The 6,634-nt window shown below is 35.6% G+C and overlaps 1 pseudogene; it reads left to right on the forward strand.

Moving 5' to 3' along the window:
* Positions 1 to 1,610: 1,610 nt before the first annotated feature.
* LOC105876747 (ubiquitin-ribosomal protein eS31 fusion protein-like) lies at positions 1,611 to 4,838 on the forward strand (annotated as a pseudogene).
* The last annotated feature ends 1,796 nt before the right edge of the window (positions 4,839 to 6,634 follow it).

A 6,634-nucleotide genomic window follows, 5' to 3' on the forward strand; every position in this document is an offset into this window, starting at 1 on the left:
ATGATTAGGTCATGAGTGAGATTAGGGGCCTTATGAAAGAGATCCAGAGAGCTCCCTTATCTTCACATGGTGTCCCTACCATGGTGTCCTAGTTACTAGGTGAGGACAACCAGAAGACACCGTTTGGGAACCAGGAAGCAGGCCCTTACCAGACACCAAATCTGCCAGGATGCTGATCTTCAACTTCCAGCCTCTAGAACTGTGAGAAATAAATTTCTGTTGTTTATCAGCTACTCAGGTCTGTTATAACAGCCCGAACAGATGAAGAGAGTCATAAAAGCAATTTAGTGAGTTGTGATAGCATTTTAAAAATGATGAAATAGAATAGAATCAAGAGAAACATGACAGTGCATTGCACAAAGTTAGGGTAGGTACTGTTTTATGGAACTTAGGTTTCAGATATGTGCATATATAAAAAATATTGCAATAGGACAACACTGTTTTCGCCAAGTAAAATGTCTTCCTGAAAGACTCTTCCAGAATCACAGATCTAGGTTTCAGGCTTACATTTCTGCAGAAATGTGAGCTAAATAAACCTCTTTTCTTTATAAATTACCCCGTCTCAAGGTAGTCTATTATAGCAACACAAAACAGACTAAAGACAATAGCTAAGAAGAAATGACTCGCAGACTGACAGCTGACTTCTCATTAGCCACAATACACCCCATAAGCAAAGTGCTGAGGAAAAATACTTGCAAGTAGGATTTTTAGCCTGGATTAATTATTTTCTAAGAGGAAGGGTCAAATAAAACACTGTCTGACATAAAAAAGTTTATACTTTCCCACCTATAACTCCTCAACAAAATAACTTTTAAAATAAGTACTCGGCAAGAAAAAGAAATGAGAAACCCAGGGAAAGCAGAGATAACAGAAATAATGAGGAGTCGAGAAATTATTAAAATGTGTCATAAAATTTAACTATTGTTTAAAATATTAAGAAAAAGCAATTAAAATCTTAAGGCTAGGAAACAATTCCTACTATGGGATTGTTTAGTTTCCATAGTTTCCATCATAGGAAACTATGATGAGAAAGAGCATTCAATGATAAAGTTTGCTAAGGTTCTTGTGGCACTTGGGATGATGAAGAAGACATTCAACAACTTTTGGCTATGTTAGAAAATCGTATGAAAAAAAATAACATGCTAGAAAAAAAGTGTTTAAAAATTGTATGTTAGACAATTATTATTGTTAATGTTAAGAATGTTAATGTTAAAAATGTTAAAAAATTGTATAGAAAAAGCCCAGATCCAAAAACACTGGGGCTGGGTTCAAAGATGAAAGTCAAGAACACTGACGAGTTCTGTGCAGCAGCTTTATGGGAAGAGAGTCGATATGCCCGATATGTCTGGGTGAACACGGCTTCTCCAGCGTCTTCGTTTTCCCTGACTGGGGAGCACTGACAGTGGTGGGGATGGTCTGCAGTCCTGGCGAGGCATGGAATTCGCCAAGTCTGAGAAGCATTTGGCTGAGTAAACGTCAGGTTTTATTTATTTGTTTATTTTCTTCTGCAGGTAGGCCCAGATCCACATAATGCTGCTACTCAGCAAACACATCACTCAGGCTTGATGTAAAGACGCTGGGAACTGAAATCTTGCTGAGCTGTACTTATGCAATCGCTCTCCCTCCCTCTCGCTCTCACTCTGTGTGTGTGTGTGTGTCTGTCTCTTTTTCTGAACCTATACTGCAGATTTTGCAACCTACTGTACCAGCCTCTGTGAAGCAGGAGAGGTGGGGAACCTGTGGCCTCTGGGCCACATGTGGCCTTTTTGACTGAATCCTGAGTGTGGCTTTTTGACTGAATCCAAATTTTATAGAACAAATTCTTTTAAGAGAAAGATTTGTTCTCTGAAGTTTGGATTTGGTCAAGGCGCTGGACTAGGGAATCTGGAGGGCCACATGTGGCCCCAAGACAGCAGGTTCCCTACTCCCAAAAGGCAGGAAAGAACTGAAAGAGAAGCAGAGAAAACTATCAGTAAGCAGAAAATGCAAAGAAACCGAAGACAGCAGGAGAGTCTTAAAAGCAGCTGGGAGTAGCAGAGTCAGAGGAAGAAACTACAAATTAACTTCAAAGATGTGAAATAAAACTAGAGACTCCACAGCAGAAATAATCAAAGCCAGAAGATAATGGAATATCTTCTATGTGTTGAAAGAAATTCATCTCCAATCTAGTATTCTCTACACAGCAAAAATATCCTATAAAAATGAAGGCAATAAAGATATTTTCAGGCAAACACAAACTGAGTGAATTGGTTACCGATGGAACCACACTAATGGAAGTGCTGAAAAGTATTTTTCAAATATAGCAGTATGATCCTAGATCACAGCTCAGAGATACAAGACTGAATAAAGGGCAATGGAAAGGCAAAATATATAGGTAAAAGTAAATGAGTATTGACTATATAAAACAATAGTTATGCTATTTGAGGGGTTTAAAAGATATAGAATTAAAATGCATAACAATAATAGCACAAGAGACAAACGTAATTAAAGTGTGCACGGTCTTTGTATATAAGTACCAGTTAACATTAGATTTTGATATATCAAGAGTGCATGCTGCAATCTCTAAGATAACTTCAATAGATTGGCAAGAGAGTGTATAGTTTCCAAAATAAGAGAAAAAAAATGGAATAAATCATAATCATTGGGTACAAAGTTTCTGTTTAGCATGATAAGAATGTTCTGGAAAGAATTAGTGGTGATGGTTATACAACATTGTACATGCACTCAATGCCACTGAATTGTACATTTAAAATGGTTAATATGGGACATTTTATGTTATTACCATAACATAAAACATTCTTTTCAATTACATAGACTATTTGTAAAAACTAATGTATATTTAGCCATACAGCAAGGCTCAAGAAATGTCAAAGGATTAAATCATTCAGAACATGTTCTCGACCATGATGGAATTAAGCTAGAAATTCTGGAATATCCCTACATGTTTAGAAATTAAGCAACACCCTTCTAAATTACCCATGAGTCAAAGTAGAAATATTTTAATCCAAACGATGATGAAAACATAACACATCAAAACTTGCAAGATGCAGCTAATGATCTACATATCTAGAGTGAAATTCATAATATTAAAGTCAAGGATGAGAAAAGAAGAAAGGCTGAAATTGAAGAGTCAATTCATGTCAAGAAGTTAGAGTCAATTCATGCCAAGAAGTTAGAACCCCCCCAAAAATAGAAGGTAGAAAATAATAAAAATAAAAGCAATAAAAGCAGAAATCAATGAAATAGAAAAAATATATAATAAAGGAGATCAACAAAGTCAAAAGTTGATTCTTTGAAGAGACTCATAAAATTGAAATCCCCTAGTGTTATGAATCTGTTGAAAAAAGAGAAGGCTCACAAAACCAACCTTAGGAATGAAAAAAGGACCACCAGCATCCATCTAATAGGCATTAAAATGATAAGAGAACATTATGAAAAATTATCTACATGTAATAAACTTGAAAATTTAAAGTGAACAAATTACTAGAAATATAAAATTTACCAAAACAGACAAGCTGATATAGAAAACTGAAACATTTCCGAATACTAAAGAAATTGAGTAAGTTATTAAAATCTTAAAGCATCAGATCAGGTGGATTTCCTTGGAAGTTCTAACAGCTATTAAGGAAGAAATAACAATCTTAAGTTTTTCTAGAAAATAGAAAAAGTAGGAACATTCCCCAGTGTATTTTATGAAGCAAGTATAACCTTGACACTAAAATTTTACAAGGACTCAATGAAGAAGGAAAATTACAGACCAATTTCACTTATGAACATAAATGTAAACATCATAAAATATCAGCTAATGAAGTCCAGCATATATAAAAGAGTAACATATCGTGACCAAGCAAGGGTTATTCCACCATTGCAAAGTTGGTTTAGCAAACAAAAATTAACAACGTATTTAATATTTGCCCATTAAAAGAATACAGGAGAATTTCTGATTTGCCATCTGCGGTGGAATCACCACCAAGATGCAGATTTTTGTAAAAACCCTTACAGGGAAGACTATCACTCTCCAGGTTGAACTCTTGAATACAATGTATCTGAGAAAATGTAAAGGCCAAGATCCAAGATAGGAATGGAATCCACCTGACCAGCAAAGACTGATGTTGCTGGCAAGCAGCTGGATGATGGACAAACTTTGACTACAGCATTCAAAAGGAGTCCACTCTTCTTCTTGTGTTGAGACTCTGTGATGGTGCTAAGAAAAGGAAGAAGTCTTACACCACTCCCAAGAAGAGTAAGCACAAGAGAAAGAAGCTGGTTGTCCTAAAATACTATAAGGTGGATGATAATGGCAAAATTAGTTGCTTTTTCTGGAATGTCTTTCAGATGAATGTGGTGCTCGAGTGTTTATGGCCAGCCACTTTGATAGACATTATTATGGCAAATGTTGTCTAACTTACTGTTTCAATAAACCAGAAGACAAGCAATTGTATATGAGTTAATAAAAGACATGGAATAAAAAAAACCAAAAGAATAAAGGAAAAGAAATATATGATCATCCAGATACATGCAGAAATGGTGTTTGATAAAATATCCTTTTGTGATAAGAATTATTAGAAAATTTGGAATAGAAGGGAACTGATAAAGTATGCCTTTCCAAAACCTATGTCAAATATCATGTTTAATAATGAAAATTGGAGGCATTCTTATTAAAATCACAAACAAGAAAAAGATGAGTTCTATTATTGTTTCTGTTCAATGTCTAGCCAATAGAAAAAACTAAGATAAATGAATGAGAATATAAGTTCAAAAGGGAAGGGATGGTCATTATTTTCAGATATGGTTGTCTATACAGTAAATCAAGTAATATCTATAGCTAAAGTTGTAGAATTAATAACAGAGTTCATCAAGAAATCTAGATACAACATCTATATTTTAAAAATCATCAATAATAATCAAATAAAAATGTCAAGATTCTATTCACAATAACCACAAAAATATAAGATAGTTAGGGATACACCTAACAAATGATGTGCAGAACCTTTAATGTAAGAACTGAAAAACATATCTGAAGGACTTAAGACAAAAATGGGCTGTTATTCATGTTATTGAAGGAAAGAGCCAATATTATAAAGCTAGCAATTCTTCCTAAATTAATCCATAAACTGCAATAGAAATCTCAACAGGCTTAAAAAAAAAAAAAAAAAAAAAAGAACTTGACAATTTGATCCTTTTTTTAAAATTTTCCTGAAATGGGAGTCTTGCTATGTTGTCCAGGCCTCAAACTCCTGGCCTCAAGAGATCCTCCCACTTCAGCCTCCTGACAAGCTAGGACTATAGGTGTGCACCACTGCACCTGGCTTGACAAGTTGATTCTAAAATTCATGTGAAATAGTAAAAGCCAAGAACAGCCAAGATAATTTTTGAAGGACAAGTTTGGGGGACTTGTCCTATTTGGTATCAAGTCTTATGTAATGCTATAATAAATTTTTTAAAGAGCAGTATTGACTCAGAAAAAGGAAAGAAAAAAGAGAGAAAACAAGCAAGAGAGAAAGAGGAAGAGAGAGAGAGAGAGATGGATGAATGGAACACAATAGAGAGCCCAGGAGTAGAAGCATGCATATTGGAAATGTGATAAATGTGTGTAAAAATTATATCCTCACCTACGCCAATCAGAAAAACAAATTCTAAGAGGATTAATGCCATAAATTTTAACAGTAAAACCTCTAAAGGAAATATAGGAGAGTATCTTTATGACCTCAGTGTGGTGAAGAATTTCTTTATTAAGACAAAAAAATGCAAACTTAAAAAAATAGATTATGAGATTTACTAAAAACTTTTGTTCAACAAAGGGCATCATAGTAACTACTCTGAGAATGGTGGGAGCAAAGTGCTGTGACAGCTGCAGAGTTTGCAGTCACTGAGTGGGTTCTTGAAGAATGAGCAAAAATATGGGGGTGAAGAGGGTCCAGATTGTTACCGTATTTGCATGTGAAAAGCTGTTTCCAATACTTTGACTTAGCATTTCTGGACCTTGGCACTATTGCCATTGAGGGCCAGGTACCTCTTTGTTGAGGGGGGCTGTCCTGTTCATTGTACCATGATGAGCAGCATCCCTGCCCTCTAGCCGCTAGATGCCAGTGGCAGCCACCCTCCCATGGTCTTCGAGCATTGCCAAATGTCCCGTTGGGGGACAAGAGTTTCCCCTTCAACCCTTGTTATGAACCACCGCTTTAACTGATGCTGTTGTTGTTTCTGTTGTTCTATTTCATTTATTCTTTTCCCTTAAATCTCTGTGCATTATTCAGCTGGAGAAACACTTTTTTAAAAAAAAAATTCACAATGCATTGTATCTCAGTTTCCCTTTATTTCACTTTCTACCTGATTGGGCTAAACTGAGTTCCTGTCTTGTACTGCTGTTAAGTCTTACCCCTTATTTGTATATCTGTTCTCCCAGGCTAGGGGACCCAACCTTGGCCTCTTGACCACAAGTTCAGATGCATTATTGCAGCTCCTCTCTGTTTTTATCTGGCCTACCTTTTGGAACATATTTCTCAATTCTTTTCTAATGTTTTGAATTTTGTTTTGTCTCATGTTTTGTTCTTCACAGGCTGGAAGAGGCTGTTTATTCTGCCTCTATTGCTTTAGGCAGAAAGCAACAGCTTATAGCCAAAGTACTGCCATA

The sequence above is a fragment of the Microcebus murinus genome, chromosome 17, assembly GCF_040939455.1.
Source record: "Microcebus murinus isolate Inina chromosome 17, M.murinus_Inina_mat1.0, whole genome shotgun sequence".
Taxonomy (NCBI): Eukaryota; Metazoa; Chordata; class Mammalia; order Primates; family Cheirogaleidae; genus Microcebus; species Microcebus murinus.